Source organism: Lepisosteus platostomus, chromosome 11, assembly GCF_059453375.1.
Source record: "Lepisosteus platostomus isolate fLepPlt1 chromosome 11, fLepPlt1.hap1, whole genome shotgun sequence".
Taxonomy (NCBI): domain Eukaryota; kingdom Metazoa; phylum Chordata; class Actinopteri; order Semionotiformes; family Lepisosteidae; genus Lepisosteus; species Lepisosteus platostomus.
The window spans coordinates 21,864,125-21,882,198 of record NC_142621.1 but is presented as its reverse complement, the minus strand read 5'-3'; the positions used below and the strand labels follow the sequence as shown (position 1 = coordinate 21,882,198).

Here is an 18,074-nt window from a genome sequence, read left to right as displayed (position 1 = left end):
CATAAATTGATATCTTTGTCTTCTAAGTATCTTAAACTTTCAGCATAGCTTTCTCCCCGTTTAGATTTATTTTTCTTGGGATCTTGGGATCAAACGTGGAAAGATTAGATTCTAATCGTTTTTATTTTTTAAATACATTGCGGAGTTAAAGCAAGTTAAAGCCTTGATTTTATATATCACCTTTAAAAGTGGAATCTCAAAGCAAAGTAAATACCCAACACCGATTGTACCCATCTGTCATGCTAATAAAGCACCTTGAATTGAATTGAATTGAGGGAGAGAGGGGGGAGGGCGAGCGAGAGAGCCAGGACAGACAGGCAAATAAGATACACTCCACAGACATTCACAACAGCGACATATCATAAAACGTTTGCACATATAGTTAAGTTATTACTTGGTTTTCAAACTGCAATGAAATACAATATTGTTGTTGTTGCTGTTATTGTTTTTTTATCCTGTAAAGCGTTTTGAGAAGCCACCTTTAAAGGCGATATATATTATTCCTGTTGTGTTGCGAACTCTTGTTTTTATGTCCACTATAATAGATAATCTCCTTTGCTTTTAACCGAGCGTTTAATAATTTCCTAAAATGAAAATGATTTACTTTATTTCCCTCACGGGATCAATAAAAGTATCTATCATCTGTCTAAACTATGGGACAGAATTCTGGGGTCTCCCCATACCAGAGATTATGGTAGGGCTTCAGAATGGTGATTGGCTGACACCATCTGACACCCCTCTGATTGGAGAAAAAAGACGTGCTGGTTTGCTATGCATACAGTACTGTACCAGGAAGAGGATTTCTTTCTATTCGAAACGTGTATTTTAAAAGTTTAAGTAAAAACCTTACAGCGTACACAGATTTCTAAACTGATCAGGATCGTTATCTTTGTCTTATGTTAATAATGTTCACCGCTCTGTCCAGCAAATTAATAATAAACCTTATTTTATATAGCGTTTTAAACGAATAAGTAATTAGATTGCTCATAAACCTAATCACTTGCTTTTTCTTTTTATTTAGGCTCAGATTTCAACCATAGATCGTATTATTAATAACCATTATAACAACCAACCAACAAAAACAACCATATAAACATAATACCAACCAAAAACATAGATAACAACCACAATACAAAATCAAATATATCAAACCATTATACTCTCGCAAATTCCTCCAATTATCATAACCCCGCCCCTTATGCAAAACCAAACCCTCCTCCCATCCCAACATAAAGCATTACACAAAATCAATACCTCAACACTCCATACTCAACAACGATAATTCACAAACAGCTAGAACATGTAACTCCACATTCCCAAACAGACCTCATTTCCATAGCCCCGCCCCTTATGCAAAACCAACACCCCTCCCCTGTTCTCTCTCTCCCCTGGCGTTTGTAATCGTTTTTATTTTCAAATAAATTTTAGCAAAGTCATGTATTTTAAAAATCTTAAGATTTTTATATTTATGTCTTTATTTAGTGGTTTCATTAGTGACAAAGGCTAGTGACCTTTGTTTCATTAGTGACAAAGGCTAAACTTTCTTGGAAAAATGTCTTTTATGTAAACCATGTTTGCTATTAATTCATTCAGGGCTAAAATATGTTAATTGTCTTCAAATGAAAGAAGGGTTCCTTTCGCCGTGGTCGGGTTGAAATTAGAAGCTTGCCACACCCGGACTGTTACACCAACGTATTAGCATGTTAAAGCGATTTCATTGAGGAGCCTAGCCTTTCTTAACTAGTACTGTACTTATTGGGTTTTTGAGGGGGGGGAGGTGTCTTTCGCTGGAAATCTCGCCTCCTTCTACTTTGAAAATACTTGTGAAACCGGTTTAATTCGTCACAGCCAGCACTTCTGCAGAGAGGGGGTTTGTACTTGCAGTGTATACAGCAGATGGGAAAGCCAGAGCCGACCTCTACGCCGCCCACGTGTTATGCTCTTCCTTAATGTCTAAGCCGGAACACATCATTATATCTCATTTTGTATTTCTTAAAAAAAAAAAATCGTTTGCCCAGCCTAACAGTATTGTTGTTATTGTTTTTAACCTGTAAAGTGCTTTGAGGAGCCACCTTTAAAGGCGCCATATACAATAAAGTTCATTATTATTATTATTGTTAATTTGCTGGAAAGAGAGGTGAACATTATTAGACAGAAGACAAAGATAGCGATTTACGTTGCATTGTGCATTGTGCTGCTGTAATACAGTTTTAAATAATAAAAAGTCTAAACAGTATCAGCTTTATGGGTTTTAAATAAAGGCGATTTAAATGCGATTTAAATCAATATAAATGTTTATATTTAAATGCCTACGTGACTATTAATTGTTATTAAAATGACTTAAATTAGATCATGTTGTGATATTTAGAAATATAAATTTGTTTGGTGCGATTGAGGTTTTAATTAATCTCTGACTCAGGAAACGTTTCATTTTTTCAAAGAAATGTTTGTTAGAAAAAATTCATTGCTCCAGTGGGATTCGATCACAGACCTTGTGACATGGGAGTCAGGAACCTAACCCACAGCACCACCGGCCAGTCACATGCAGAGTGCTGAAAAAGCACTACAGAAACATTATCAACAGACAATGTACAGCGTGTACTATTCTTGTGTTGCGGTACATGAATAGAATTATATCATTATTAATTTGTTTAGATACGCGATTCCATATTATATTCCCTTTTAATCAAATTCTAAAAGTTTGCTTGTTGACTCCGGTATTACGTTAGTTAAAGATTTCGATGCTTAATGTTTAGGGAGAAATGGAATACTGGTGTGTATGTTTTCTTTAAAGTACCGAGACCAGCCATATACTGTATGTTTCAAAAATTCCAAAATTCCAAGTTCCAAAATTAATATCGTTTATGGCCTTCACACGTGTTACAGTATGCTCCTATTCTTTTTATGCTCAGCTACTAAGATTTCCCTTCAGTGGTAAAATTCCATATAAATATTCAATACTTAAACGGGCACAGTTAAGACATTAAAAATACATATACATGCTGTATACAGTACAGTTTGCATACGGTAATATGTTTATGTTCCTAAATCAATCTCTTTTATGAGCATGTGAAAGGCATGGTGAATCGATTCTCATAAATTACTGTACTTTGCATGATTGGAAACAAATGCGTGATTGCGAAATGCTGTGGTGTTACTTTTACAAACACGGTCAATGAAAAAAAGAATGTGGACCAGGGCAATACTGTGTTTACAGCTTGTCCAAGGTCATTCATTATTAATACTGTTAGTAATATCTTCATTAAAGACTTTGATGGCGACAGCTCAAACATGAGAGGTTGAGCTTTATTAGCTCCACCTTGCGGAAATTCCGGATACTATTATTTTGCTTGCGGTATTATAGGAGAATTTACGGTAACTCGCGGTAGACCGCGTAAAGCGCACCGCAAAATAAAGCGGTATCGCCCGCGCATTTTGAATGGCTGCATCTGTACATACTGTATACAGTACAGTTTGCATAAGGTAATATGTTTATGTTCCTAAATCAATCTCTTTTATGAGCATGTGAAAGGCATGGTGAATCGATTCTCAAAAATTACTGTACTTTGCATGATTGGAAACAAATGCGTGATTGCGAAATGCTGTGGTGATACTTTTACAAAGACGGTCAATGAAAAAAAAATGTGGACCAGGGCAATACTTTGAGTTTACATTTACAGCTTGTCCAAGGTCATTCAATATTAATACTATTAGTAATATCTTCGTTAAAGACTGATGGCGACAGCTCAAACATGAGAGGTTTCTGCATCTGTAGGTAAGAGATAATCATCAGGAAATTAAAGCCATTTTTATGTTACATGTTAAAAATAACACAATAATTGGAAAATATCTGTATCTCAGAGCACATCTAACAGTGCTGTTTTTTTTTAAAGGAAATGTTTTCTCAATGACTCAACCAGCAGTTGGCTTGCTCAGAGAGCAGTCAAAGCACAGTGGTCGTGATATTGCTGGTTCAAGCTTATCACTGATAACCTGTTTCTGGAGTTCTCCATGTGCCAGTGGGAAATTAACAGAGCACTACCAGGTTAGCTGGGATCAGTCAGCCAGTGTACACCTACCTTCTTTAGTAGCTGCAGGAATGCAGTGACATCAAGGAGATACATGCCACTCCACAAAAAAAAAATCATCAGTGGTCGTTTTTCAAAATCAATGACAATTTCATCTAAAAATGTTGAAAACTTTACTTAGGCTCTTCTTTTGATGTCTCTGCCAGATGATGTAAGAATAGTCTTTGTACCTTTGTCAGGCCAATCTGAACATGTCTTATGATATTAACATCTATAGCACAATTATGATGCACAGAACAAGATGATAACTGAACCCATTTTTCAAAAATAGCCTTGTTCAATGACTCTACACTACACTATATTCTTCTCTCCTGAGAATTAATTTTATCTCTGACACCCTTTGTTGAAACTATCATATTGAAAACAAATTGCAGAACTGATTTTTTTAATCAATGCCGTGTATTCAACTTCTTTTCCAGTCTGACACATTTGTAATATTTAATGTAAATTAGGAGCTATGTTCATTTGTGACTTCTCACTGTCAGAGTGCTTTGGGATTCTGAAAAGACAATATTCCAGTGAGAGAAAGGAGAAAGGGGTATGTAAGGGTGTAAGAAAATTAAGTGTATGTCATGGCTATGATAATTATACATGATGTAATTAGACTGATGAATCGCAGCATCTTTTCTTTTTCCTTTTAGTTATTAAAGAATGATACTAACTATGCATGGCACATTCTTACATAATGTGTTTGATCCAAAATTAGGTTGATGAAAGTTCTAAGACTTATTAATTTAAAGAAATACATACTGTAGCAGTGTTTTCATTACTTTGGTATGAGCGTGCATTAACAGATGAATGCAGCTGGGTGTGTAAGGGTGCCAAAATGGATTTCCAAAATGAGAATTGATTGGACCTTCTAAGTTTATTGCACCTCATTAGACATAATTTATTTGCATGATTTACCTGTATTCATGATTTGTGTTCATAAAGAGGCTGATCATATTTTGGGGATTTTTTTAGACAGTTAAAAACAATAAAACAACAAATGTTACCACACTTTTTTTCTCCATGCACAAAATGCTTTAATTGTGAAAAAGCATTGAGAATGTTGTTCAATTCCCCATTTGGAAGCACTTGTCATCAAAACAGTACTGTATAGATGATAATCAGAAACAAACAAAATACAAAGTAGAAATTAGTTTTTTGATATTAAAGCTGTAAGGATATTATTGGCTATGTGGCTTTGGGGAGGGGGTTATGATAAATTGTTCGGTAAAAATTCTGGTTTCAGTTGACACTCCATCTTTAGATTTTCTATGTAGTAGTACTAGCAGAAGCCTAAAGAGTGGTTATATCAGAAGTAGCAGCTACAATTGAAGAAGTCATTTCTAGGATATCACCTTCAGTTGTAGTAAGCATTGCAGTTATGGTTTATTTTTCATTACATGACGGCTGAATACATATATGTTTTACAATAGATTTTTTTAGATGCAGCAACATTTTCTCCTTGGTTTGTGGCATCTTTATTGGTATAATTGGGATCTGCAGTACATAGAACACACAGAATGAAAAGATAAATTAACATATCGAAGTTTAGCTCTGTAGTGTGCTCTCTGAAGGCACCAGTTCTGTAGGGTTTGGGCATTTACTGGGACAATTATTAATTGTAGCAGTAAATCACAAAATGATTCTTTTGATGGCTTTAGAACGCAGACACACAGGTACTAATACACAAGGATACATTTATTAATACATAGAATATGCATGTAAACCTAACAGATCTTATCGAGAGGGTTATCAGAATACAAAAGGTATATATTCAGTCAGTTACAAAGAGTTACATATATCAAGAGAACATACGTTCAGTATATCATTCATTTAGACCATTTCGTAATTGAACTTGGTTACAACTTCTACATTAGATACTTAAAACAAGTACATAACTCTTAGGAATTAAATTGATATCAACTGGTTGGGATAACAATTGAATTCTCGAGCTGTAATGCATTGAAGTTGAATACTCGTCCAATCTCTGGGGATTCAGATCTCTTGCGGGCACAAAGAAACAGTTTCAGGCTCTTGCTGTCCAATCCGCGCTCTCTGGCTCGGTGCCAGGCTGTGCTGTGCGGCTTGCGACAGTGCGCTGCTGACGCTCACTGACTGGCTAGTTAGTGTTGGCTTTAACTAGCAAAGTTTGCGCACAGGAGAAAAGATGACTGTGGGTCCCAGCAAGTCAGGAAGAGGACCGGTTCGTTCCTGATGAAGAGCTAGTTCTGAATAGTGATTCAGCTGTCCACAGTTCTGACCTGTTCACGAGGCCTGCTGCTGGTGCTAACCTCGGGTGGATCCTCTGGTTACTCTCTGGCAACCTCCGCTCTAGACTCTTAGAACAAAGGAAAGTTCTGGCACTCGGACACACTGGCCGTTCCGTGGTTGTCCGGGCTGAGTCTCAGGATGGTCAAGAGGCGCGCTGCGAGAATGTCCTGCCCTTGGGAGCCTTCTGCTCCTGGGCCGTCCTGACCTGGAATTCTCCTTTGAATTCCCTTTAGAAAAGTCCACAAAAAGTTCACAGAATTCTCTCAGGCCCTCTGTGTTGCCTGTTTTTACCTGGAGGAACTTCAGCTCGTTAATTGGCTGAAAGTTCCATGGGCATCAGAGTCCCACGTGGGTTACTCGGCCCTACAAGTCCCTGATTGGTTGATCAAGGTGAGATATGAGTCACTTACTCCTGACACTTAGGAATGCATCCCCCTTTGGGAGCTGTCCCTTATCAAAAGAAAACATCTTTAAATCAGCCTGCTTGAATAGTTTCTCTGTGGCTGCACCACAGAGATGAACAGAGAGATGAGGCCTCATTTGGGAAAGCACAGCAACACTTAATTCTGTCTTATTAACAAGCATTGCCGCTACAGCTCCAAAACCTCTAAAGCTCTGTAAAGGTGTTAAATTAGTTCAGTTAAGCCAATAGAGAAGTTAAGAACTCAGAATGAAAACCTGTAAAGATTGTGGCCGCCCAGGACTGGAGTCATACAACCCAGCCATAGAGAGGCTTTTTAAAATGTAATTCTCACCATACAACTTGCTCTGCAATAGATAAGAAATCTCTTTATGATTTCTTATCTATTGCACATCTCCAGTCATTGTTTACACATCTGTATTGTTTACATTCAAACTATCTACATGTTTACTTGCACATTGTCTATTGTTTATTTGTACATTGTCTTGATGCACTGTTTGCACTTTGTCTTGTTTTTTACACTTGTTTTACAATCGAGAGACTTTCTGTAAGTAAGAATTCCATTGTACCAGTACCGGTTACATATGGCAATAAAGTTCAAGTTCAAGCTATGGTCTCAGGTTGCAAAACAAGTAGAGTTCCAGATTTTTCTTAGGATCCAAGGGTTTATTCCACGAGTTATAAGAGTTGAGTTTTGAGGTCTGCTTATTTTTTAATTATTCAAGTAAAAAATGAATTAGAATTTGAAGCATTTTTTCCTGACATTCCTTTCTGGTATACAACTGGTAAAATGAAAAAATAATGCGTCCCCTCACAGATGCACAAATGCAACCCATTGCTTTTATGGAAAAAAAACACTGCTAAATCTATACAGTATTGTTCAAAGAAGGGAGGAAACTAAAGGATAGGAAAGTAGTCGTGTAGGTAAATTAATACAATATTACAAAGGAAATATAATGTTGGAAAGAACTGCTTCACTCTCTAAAATTAGATACCAAATACTGTAGCTGAGTGAAATTAACTTTATGCAGTTAAGTTGAGGTTTGTTATTGTAAATTCATTTTATAATATTTGTTATTGATATGATTTATATTTCTTATCGGTAGCAGAAGTTTTTAATTCCTTCATGTCAGTTTTCCAGCAATTAAGTTTACCTCTGCAACACTTTCCAGGAATTTCTATGCAATACTGATGTACTTCAAAATATCATGATCCCCTTTTCATAAATTACTTATCCATAGTTTGTGGTAAAATGGCTCATTATCATAGCAGGTGATTTATCATCATCACTTCATCATCATGTTAATTGTTTTTCAGAGCTTATCCAGAGCAATTTAAGATTATTTTTTAAAAAATCAAAATAAAGTGTAAATAAAATGATCAGTTGTAGAGGCACAGTAAGGTACAAAATAAATAAAATGACATTTTGGTTAGCACAAAGCTGGATTAGTAATGCTATTAGAACCATAAGACTAAAACAGTATACAAACAGTATAGTGTGGATACTGTTTAGTAATCTTAAGAACTTGTAGATGCATATTACATGTTTACAGTGTTGCATTACCAGTTTAAAAACTACAAATATTAGTGTGATACAATGTGAGCCTTATATTATCAATACATACTTAATGGGCGTTACCTGTTGATTCGTTTGTGAAATATTTTCATCTTAAACCTATTTCAATTTGACAGAATTAAGTCTACCTTTGGACACATTGAAGCAATTAGTCAGATATGCATAATGTTAAATACAGTCAAACATCACAATGCATTTCATTTAGTTAAGATGCCTATTTGAAAGCATGTCTCCTTTAATTTTAAAGTTCCGCACATGACAGCTCACACAAATTATGCATAACACTTATGCCAGGTGATGCTCAGGTTAAATATGGAATATCCATACATAGGGTGTAAATCCTTTTTTCATTGTTAAAAGATGTGCAAAGTGTCACAATAACATTTTATGCTTGACAACAAGTGCAAATGTTATATTATAGGATTAAAAAGTGAAGATATATACTGCTCCTTTCATGCACCAAAACATGGATGGGAATATGTTCACATTCATGTCATTTGTTGTGCATGATGTCATCCAAATGCTGTTAAATGAAAGAGTGACTGAAAACGGCAGAACTTCTGTCAGCAGCAATAGATTTGTGGACCACTAATATATTATTGACATTACTGTACTATCTTGTTGGAGAGACTTTGAAAAGATACAGAAGAAAGGATCAAAGAAGCAGGGGTCTTCCCACAAAACAAAACAAATGATGAACCCACATTTTTGTTTCCTGTCTGTCTGGAAGGTAAAATGGTTTGTATGACAATAAAGAATGCCTGTAAAATGAAAAGCTCTATATATACAGTAAAGGCAAAAGGTGCATGGTTCTCCATGATTTTCTGATTCTCGTAGGCGAGACTTGAGAATCAGGATTGGACCATATAATTATTGGTAAAATAAGCAGACTACGCTTTTTTTTGAAAAAGTATATACAGTATATATATTTGTAACATGCTACTTACTTAGCTCTCCAACTTCCTCTTGCTGCACCTGCTGTTTGACCTCTTTTAGATTTGCTTTTGCTTAGCATATCCACCAGAGGCTACTTTCATCTGTGTTACTGCTTCTATTCCCACAGTTCATGCTACCTCCCTCTCCTCTGTCTTTACCCTTTTTGATCTCTTTGCTATCTTTGACACTGTTGACCACCTTGTTCTCATGTCAATGCTCTCTGATTTGGGAATTTCTGGCACAGCTCACACCTGGTTCTCTTGCCTCCTAGCTGATTACACATATCAGTTCCCATGTTAAGGTTCATTCTCTGCTCTACTATCTATCGCTTTTCATATCATTCTTATGTTTATCACACTCAAATCACCCTGTTCTTTTCATATCTCTGTTCCATAGCTATATCCACCTAGATCCATTTCCATCACTTCCACTCTTTTCTTCTTCACTCCTGCATCACCCTATAGTATAGTCCTCTTATGTAAATAAATATCTCTGTTACCCCTGAGTCTTCTCTCCTGTTCCCAACATCATGCAAAGCTGAAAGTCTAAATAATTACAGCTATAGTACATAACATGGCCAAATGATGCAGCTTTAATTTTTGTATTTAATCCCAGACTTTAGTGGATGGTGAAGTGGCCATCAAGGCAACAAAATGCTGTACATGCCCAGTTATAAAAAATAATGTTGTTGACACAGGAACAAGAGGTATTATTACCTTAGGTATTATTGCTCTAAAAGCTCAATGTATTGTAAATACCTAACATCCACATTTTATAAGTTTATGCTAATATATGTCTTTTTTGTTTAGTTTTATTGAGTTTTATCCCCTAGAACTGGAGAGCTACCACATTGGTTTTCATTCCTTCCTTAATGACTTTATTTGAATTAATTGTTTACTTAATTGACTATATTACCACTGCCTCCATGTCTTTACTAATTAAGAATTGGAAATTGCCTACAAAACTGGTGGACTGTGGCCCTCATAAGTGAATACTTCTTATCTTAGTAGTACATTCTTACAAATTGACCTACCATACAATTCTAGATTTGCTTGGACTGACTTGTCAATTAGACCTTCTGGCTTTACAACTTTGCTATTTCCCTGCTTTCTGCATGGTTCAAAGCTGGCCTAAAAGTTAGGAATTAGATCTGTCAGTCTGTGGTACAGCACAGAATACTATTCAAAAGTGGGAGTTATGCCAAATACGTTCCTTTAGATGCTTATAATTCTGGAACAAGAGATGTACACCATACTGAATATTTTATTTACCTAATCCCATATACAGTACATTCTGATTTAAGTTTTTTTTTTTAGTGAAAAAGCTGAACTGAAGTGGGTGCTAAAATTCTATCAAAGGTTCTTATAAATTAAAAGGAGCTTAGAGAAAGAAAAAAATAAACATAGGAGAGAAAAGAGACCTTTTTCTCCTTAGGATATTGAAAAAGCTTTTGTCTGATAGGAGACATTATAAATTATGCCCTTCTGCTAGGCACAATCATTTTTTGAAGGGCATGTTATTTCCTTGCTTACTACTTATTGGAAAAGATGAAATGCATTAGCAGTTTTATGCATTTGACTTTGTTCAGTTCCATATGCAATTTTATTTCAAAGGTTGGATTTAAAATATCTAACATAAATGGAGTATTTCTGAATGTCCTGTCTCTTAACCCTTATTTGTCTGATTTGTTTGAAAACCCTACCAGCAGAATTGTAGGCAGCACTAATATTCTTCTTAACCCTTACTGTATCCCCCTGATTAAAAACCTTACCAGAAGAATTCTGGACAGTACTAATATTCTTAAAATGACAATCATAAGCTTATTTCTAAGCTTAGACAGTAAAACATTTAACAGAAATGCTAGTATACTGTTATTTTTTACATACCTCTCTATGCTATTTCTATCTTGACATTTTGTACTGGAATGAAAAAATAAAACATAAACTAAATATTGTTAACTGATAATTGTAGCACTTAAAAATGCTGAAAATTGGATAATTTTTGATGAACTGTAATCTTTTTTGTTCGTTAAATATTGAAAAAGGAGAGGCATCAATCATGGATTGAGGATATAAGACAATAGATGTGTAACTTTTTGCAATGGTGACTTATCCATAGTGATGATATGTTTATACTAATCTTCATTGATTTAAATTTAATGTCCTGTTTGCTCTCCTGTGGCCAGCAAGGCAGCACTTGAGCTACTGAAGATGTGAGTCATGAGGTCACAGTTCTTTTTATTGTAAAGCAAGTTCCTTTGATACCAAAATTTGGAAGAGCCAAGTCTATTGATTCAGGTGGTTTGTTTCCATTACCTGCATGAACAACTGAAGATTCAGGTTTTGTAATTGAGTTTAGAATTTGTTTTAGTAAATATTAAAACTAACCTTATGGTGTGATATGTGTTTTTTTTTTAACTTCCATTAAGATGCTCTTGATTACTTCAACTACAAAATGAAAAGACTCGAATGTTTCTTATTCATGGTGACTATACAGGATTATAACAATTAAATATCTTTCAAATTTATTTCTCACTGAAATTAATTATTACAAGTTATTGCTAAATTGAGATTCCAATTCAGTAATACATAGATTTTTGATAGTGATGGGAAAAATAATTTGATGTTTTTTTTTTAAATGTTTTCAGTATGTGGAACATTTGTATAATGCAATGGACTGTTAAAGACAATCATCAAAGTTCAATTTAATAACCTATTTCAGATCTTTCGTTATTTTTAATGATTATCATTGAAAGGAAAAATTACCCCCCAAAATAGATATAACAAACAAATTACCTTTAACAGTGGGCTGAACTAGTACTTCACCCGAACTTTAACTTCCTTGCAGTAATGAGTGAAATGTAACCATGTATTTGAAACAAGCTGTTTTGATTGACAAATGATAGGCCTTATAGAAAGCAATTGGAAATCTCCCCAGCCTTCGTGAATGGGCCTTTAGCTGTAAATGATTGCTGTAGACTCACACATGAAGGTCTAATTTTTAAATCTTCATAATGTACATTTAGTAGTAAAGGGTAAACTCATCTGTAATTACAGAACTCTACAGTAAAATGTGTTCTATTCCTTATGATATTTATTTTGAGCTGAGTGGTAGAATCTTATGTGATCTGTATATTTCATTTGGCAAAATAGGTCTCAGAAGAATAGCTCAACATTTAATTTTTCACAAGGGGTTATATTACTGTTTCATCTACAAACCCACTGAATTTGAGACTGATTTAAAGGTAATCAGCTAAAACAAGCTGTGTGTAAAGGGAGATTACATTTTCAGAGATTCAGCACCGTGGATGTTGCTGTCAATGACAAGGGCATAGTGATTACTTGGATTTCTGAAAGAGATAATGATACAACAAATTCTCCTCTTTTTTAAGCTTGGAACCTAGGGAATTTTGAGAGTGACTTTGTTCATTGATGTAACTGCATTATGTTGCATAATTGTATTATTGCTGAGTAACTACATTTTGTAATACTTAATAAAAAGCAATCACTTTGTAATGGATTAATTCCACAATACTTATGAAGTATATTGTATAATGGCTCTTTGTCTCTGCTTACATACAAACCCAGTGGGTGCGTTGCCATGGTTACCTTTTGGGGAGTGATTGGGGAAGAGGCCCCAAGGGAGTCATACTGAATGTTTCACAGAACGGAGCAGGAGAAAATGTTCTAGTTTTAGAAGCTGATACAAATTAGTTAAGACTAGCTCAATGTTATTTTTGCTGAGAACAGACAGTATAATATGTCAATAAGATTGCTGACATTTTTCACCAAGGCTAAATATAAATGATGTCGAAAAAACAAATAATGTAAGTACTGTATATTGTACAGTGAATAATAACGGTAACTTTAAAAAGTTTACAAATATACAAAGGCTTCCAATAAGACAAAACTAAATAAATAACAAATACGTATATTTTAAAAAGCAAAATTCCTGCTTGTATAGCACATTAATGGAAAAAGGTCTGAATGTTATTTATGCCTGCCTCAGTTCTGTTCCAACAAAAAAAAAAATCCCATAAGGCAGGAGAAAAAGTGGTCAAATACTTTATAACCATCACTGGAATTAATCTATTTAACCTTTACCCTACTGGGAATGAACACATTGCTATTTTAAGTTTTGTAATATGATGCATCATTGAGATTTTTTCATTAACAATGCCCCCTTTACATGCTCAGATTAAACAAGCTACAGTACTAGTTATGTTCCTGCTTGTTTAGGGAACAGACACATTTTTCATAATCTATATATTATTTGAATAATATTATATCTATAAGCATTATTTCTACAAGTAGAAATGATTAATTCTATAAGAATCTTAGACATTTTTTAAGAGATTTTGATTTTCGATTTTTTTACGTTTCATTCTACCTTTAGAAAATATTTTGAAGAATTTATCAAAATCATACAAAATAAATTTCCTGGATTTTTTTTAGTACACTATATCTGCTTAAGCATCTAAACAACCAAAGCATATTAAGCATAAAAACAACATATACCACTCTAATCATGCTCATTTAAATAAAATAAACTAGAAAGTTTTTGAATTGTGATTACATTTTTGGTATCATTTTTGTCAATTGATCATTCATTTTTGAAAATGTCACTGGATTAACTTTGTTTCATAAACACTCAATTAACCAATTCATTAAATTGATTGAGCACATATGGTGGTAATTTAGTCTGTTGAATGTCAAGCTTGGTGAAAAATAAAAAAGACAAAGAAACCATTATGTCGTACTCTTCAAAATATACATTTGTTTCATTGACATCTTACAGGAACACTTCTGGTGGACTCACCAGCAGTAGAGCCAAATCTTATCTAGCATTGAATAAAAGAAGTGCAAAAGGATATACTAATTCTTGTGTACAAAAGTAACTGTCCATGACCCATGGGGAGGTCTAGGCATGTTGGTCTGGGCAGGAATATCTACAAAACTCCACTTGTAGTAATTGTTGGCAATCTGACTGCATGGCTCGACAGAGACAAATATTGTGATCTTGGGCTCATCCTGATATGACAACACTTTAACAGACAGGGCAGTACTGCTCGTGTAACAATAGCTTTGTTTCAACTTAAGAATATAATACAGTAGTTATGCTGTTGATGCCCTACTCACCAGAATTCTGTCCCATTAAGCATTTGTGCGATGGGCTCAAATATCATGTGGCGTTAAGGGTTCAGAGATCAGTGAACAGAATCCATCTGCAACATGGGGTAAAACAAAAGATGCAAACATACAGCTTGTATTGCTTCCATCAAAGATTACAGATGCTACTAGCTTGTGACTTTCATGGTAGAAATTCTCTGTTCATCAACCCTGTTGCTAGAAAATGTTAATAAAGCTCTTCTCACTTGCACCAGGACAAGTTCTCTATAAACATAACCATATAACCCATTTGTTTTCTCTCTTCATAGCACACATAAAAATGTATTCACTTATCCAGTGTGTACATTCCAGCGGTGATTTCTCTTTAAATAAACTTTTAAACCTTAATGTCACTGTTCAGATATTTAAACTTAAAATATTTTTTCACAGCAACAGCTGCATCATTACACCTGATAGTAACTTTGTGAATGTGTTAAGCAGAAAGATATATATTAAAAATTACAGGTTAGCTTGAAATGTGGTGGAAGACAAGGCCACAAGAAAATAAAAATAAATGCAAATGGTTGGTAGCAAAAGCAGATAGAAAATGAATGGTTGGAAGCAGGCAAGGCAATAATTTTGTCAATTATTTTGTTTCTTTCGATGCCAGGACAAAATTATTTTGATGTTACATGCTTCCAGTCATTCTCCATTCAAATAAGAATTGGTTTAGGATTTTTGCAAAGTAATTTTATGTTTTAGAAAGTAAGATCCCCACATTTGTAGCTACAAGATCCTTAGTGGCATACTTTTAGAACTACATATTCCATGAAGTATAGAACAAGCATAATGCATCAAACTCTTCCAACATGCCTATTAGATCATATAAATCACATAGACAGAACAGAGTCTCATCCAGTAACAGCTAAACATCTTGAGGCCTGGAAAATTTTCTGAGTGGCAGTCTCAACGACTGCTCCTGGAGATTTTAGGTATAATGTAATATATCTCCTTTATTTCTGTGCTCCCTCATCTCATGTCTGGGTATTACATACCCACAGAAAAATGCAAATGCAAAATTACATGCATCCCCATATGTGTCATGTCAGGTGTCAAAATTAATTTAAAAACCAAAAACAGTATAAATGATTGCTGCAGGGCTTTTACAGTTAACAACCTCAGGGAATGACATCACCACAATAGGTTCATTATGAACTATGAAACCTGTTACACTTACAAACGCAATGGTTTTTGATTAACATGTACCTAATTAGAAAGTTAATGAAATAGCAACTGTCCTTTATAATCATCTATCATCTCAAAAGTGTAAACCTTATGATGCCTAAAAGTGGCAATACAGGCCAGTGTCTCAGTGGACGCCTGTACAGTATTATGTTGATCTCCTGTTACTGAATACCATATAAATATTGAAGGCAATCAAATGATACAGTTTTCCTATAGTCATGTTCCATATAGAAACCCAGAGATCCATTAGTGTTGCAAGTATTCCAAATACATGCATCTTGACCATATACAGAAAGGTCAAAAAGCTGGCCAAAATATAAATACATCAGGACAGTTTTATGGTGCAATAGTACAATAGAAGGTTTACGTTCAATTAGCACCAAACTGGTAGAACTGGTAATTCTAGGATGATCAAAGTGAAGATGGTCTGAGTTTTACTGGTCTATTAGTAATATGCAGGTCTGTAACATAGTGTCATTATCCTTAACCCCTGTGTACTAACACTTTAGCTGTATCTCTGCAACCTTTTCTTTTTCCTCTAGTGTCAAAAATATTTATTTGACCATCTGCCTAACTCAAAATATCAAAATCACACATTAAATAAGAAAGAGTATTATTAGCATCTGCAAAAAATATTAAAAGCAATTCCCTTCAGTGATTTCTATTTTTATAAAAAACGATAAAATGTAATTTCTTATAATACAAACATATTCATTTCAGTGCTCATCCTGCAGTTGTTTTGGATTATACAATGTCGAGAGAAAGATTACACAGGAGGACACCCTCCTTTGTGGGGCTGTATTCTAGAATATTTTAGACTTTAAACATAATTATAACTTTATTAATGTTTTTAATAAAAAGATGAAGATCATATGATTTAAATGTGTAACATGGATTATTTAATTAATAAAATGATGCACTAGTAAATATCCTTGTGTAAGTAAGTATACAAAGCCTCATATTCAATAATTAGTGGGACCTCATTCAGCAGCAATGATTTCAACTAAACATTTAAGCAATAATATTACCCACGTCAAGACAAGCCTGCAGCTCCTGAAAAGTTACTATGGAGATCTTTGTGACTTTCTGGATGTATACAAAAACATAAAGTTAATAATTCAGAGGAGGAAATGTGGCCGATATACTGTAGCACAGTAGCTGTTTCTAAAAAGTAGTTAGGGTATTGGCTTAAGCAACATGGCTGGGTAGCTTGTTCCATCCTCCCACAAACCTTATGGTAAAGAAGAGTCTCCTGTTCTTGGTTTTAAATGTACTTCCACATAGTTTCCACTTGTGCCCTCTGGTTTGTGTGTCACTCTTGATTTTGAAGAAATCCGCTTGGTTAACTTTGTTGTATTTTCTGATGAAGCCTAATAGGTTTGTTTACCTCAGCCTGTCAGTGTAGCAGTTTCCTTTAAGCTCACAAATGCATCTGGTTGCACTTCTCTGGAATGATGAAAGCAACAATAACTTTTTTATAACATGGTGACCAAAGTTATACACATCTTTCTTAATATGGCCTTATAGGCATACAATTTTAACATAACATCCCCTGATTTCAAATATATGCTAATCCCAGCATTGTGTTTTGCCAAATGTTTCCCCACTTTGTCTATATGTAAATGTTAACAAACACCTAAGTATTTTTAATAAGTAGCTTCTTATATCTCAGTGTTTCCCATTTTGTATTTGTAATTTACTTTTACAATATGCATACAAATCTCTGCCCTAGTCTACACTAAACATTGTCTGCCAGGTATTTGCCCAGTCTTGAATTTTATCTAAATATTTTTAAATGTAATTTCCTGCCGATCAGTTGTTTGCTAATCCTCTTAATTTGGTACAATTATCAAACTTAACTAGTTTACTAGATGCTCCAGGATCTAGATAATTGATATAAAATAAGAACAGTGGCTCTAGTACAGATCCCTGTAGTACTCCACTAACCCTCTGTTTCCCTGTATCCCTACCACTTGCAATTTGCAATTAGAGAATCAATCATTTTTTAGGAACTTTATCAAAAGCCATCTGAAAATCTAAATACATCATATGCATCCATTACTGTTCAGAATTATGTCCATTTTTATTTTTCATTCATTTAGTCATTTTTATAACCTAACATATAATAGAGATCAATTACAGAGCACTTATTTGTCTTAATTTTTTCTCAACCTTTTTAAGGATTTCTCCAGAGTCTGGTTACTATGCCTGTATTAAGTGACTTTGGAAGAGTTGTGTCAGTGGCTTCTGAAAAACAACACTTGTTCCCTTGAGCACAATTGATAAGATACCATCAGGTCCTGGGATTAATTAAGTGCTTCTTATACCTGAAATACTCATACTGTTTAATACAGATCCTTGTTCTTTTGCTGTCTGAGGCATTTTGTTGACTTCGGGTTGTAGGAGCGGGATAATATCCTGAAAGCTTAGGGAACAAGGAA

The 18,074-nt window shown here is 34.6% G+C and overlaps 1 protein-coding gene across 4 annotated transcripts in view; it reads left to right on the top strand.

The window, feature by feature from the left end:
* The window catches only part of negr1 (neuronal growth regulator 1), a 533,948-nt gene that overhangs the window by 95,388 nt on the left and 420,486 nt on the right, over positions 1-18,074 (top strand). The window lies entirely within an intron of this gene.